Here is a 1,724-nt window from a genome sequence, read left to right on the forward strand (position 1 = left end):
CACCCACATCCATGGATGAACAGATTGTCACTACAGAGATTGCCTCTTCAGCCGTTAGTCATGAGGAATGCTTTAGCAGCAGACACAGACAGACAGTGGGACTGTCGCTGCAGCAGCCAGGACAGTGCGCGCGCGCGCGAGCAAGCACACACACACACACACACACACACACACACACACACACACACACACACACACACACACACACACACACACACACACACACACACACACACACACACACACACACACACACACAAGTCTTCAGAAAACTCCGCTGGTGCCACAAATACCAGCCAACGTCTGCTGCAGTATCGTCCATATGCAAATAATGTGTGTTAAAAAAACAACAACTCCAAAACAGTTGTGAGATATATTTCTATTTCAAGAGATGGAAAAAACAACCAAATTCATAAACAAACAAAAAGCAGAGTTCATTTGTTTTTATAAGAAGCTGAATTTTGAGACGAAAAGAACAGAGTTCGGTTGCTTTATAAGAAGCTGAATTTTGAGACAAAAAGATTTCGGTTGCTGTTTTTCTAGTAGCTGAATTCTGTTGGCATATTTTGGAAGTAAGACAGAGGGTATGGTGAACTTCGTCATTGTTAAAAACTTGAGAGCTATTTTCTGTGACAAATATTATCATTATCAACAGATCTTGCTTGTGAGAAGGGTTGTTTTCTTTCTGTGACAATTAAAAGAAAGACATTTCCTTCAAAAGGTACCTCCTGCAGCAGTGCTGATGAAAGTGCATGACAGTGATGTATCGTTTGAACGTCAGTGGCGGCGCCGTAATAATGATGATGGTAATCTACATTACAGTTCCTGGATTTCATGTGCGGCAAAAAACATTTTAATTGTGGGATTGTGATTCAGCTGAAGTGATGAACCCCCCCCCCCCCAAAAAAAAACAAACAAAACAACTACCAACAACAACAGACCCAGCGTTCAGCTCTTTGGGAAGTTCCAGCACGTGCAACCGCTAATGTGGCTAATTGTCGACGAAAGAAGACTGTGTAGACGCCTGGTAGATTCCCTTGACTGCGTATGACTTGACTCACTACAGCTTTCGCTCTCTCTCTCTCTCTCTGCGTGTCTTTACAGCTCAAGAACAGGTAGACATCAGCAGGTCAGACGTGGCCGCTACGTGTCAAAATGTATAAAAGGAACGACTTGAAGACTATGGGGGAACCCCCCCACCCCTCTCCAGCCGACTTCAATGAAAAAAAAAAGAAAAAAAAAGAAACCTGGTTATGGATTCTGCTAATAAAGACAAACTCATCTATCTGTTCTCACTACTCTTTTTCTGGTATCCCGTCCTCCGGATTACAACTGATTACCAGAAAAAAGGGGTGGATGTTTGTTACATTGTTTTGAAGTTGTTTGTGTTGTTTTGTTTTTGTTTTTCTTTCGCTTGAACTGATTAATGAATGATTTTGTCCAAGTGTACTTGTCGTTACCCAAGGTCGATGATTAAGAAGTGAATTCATATATATATATATAAAAAAAAAAAGCCCAACAAAATTACGTGTCATGATTGTAAATAATACTTTTGATAGAATTTTTTTTTTTTTTTACACAGTGAACTGTACCCCCACCCCCACCCCCCTCCCACTGTCACCCCCACCACAAAACGACAGAAGTCCAGTTCTTGGTGCAGTGACTATATCAATCATTATGCATGAGACAAGGTGTTTCACAGTGGTGGACAAACAGACTGGTCA

The 1,724-nt window shown here is 41.5% G+C and overlaps 1 protein-coding gene across 1 annotated transcript in view; it reads left to right on the plus strand.

Annotated features, from left to right (window-relative positions):
• The window catches only part of LOC143298145 (uncharacterized), a 50,875-nt gene extending 49,977 nt beyond the window's left edge, over positions 1-898 (plus strand). Inside the window, exon 5 of the mRNA XM_076610875.1 lies at positions 1-898. This exon is cut by the window's left edge and continues 234 nt beyond it. The gene's annotated coding sequence lies outside the window, so the exon portion shown is untranslated.
• Positions 899-1,724: the final 826 nt, after the last annotated feature.

The sequence above is a fragment of the Babylonia areolata genome, chromosome 23, assembly GCF_041734735.1.
Source record: "Babylonia areolata isolate BAREFJ2019XMU chromosome 23, ASM4173473v1, whole genome shotgun sequence".
NCBI lineage: Eukaryota > Metazoa > Mollusca > Gastropoda > Neogastropoda > Buccinidae > Babylonia > Babylonia areolata.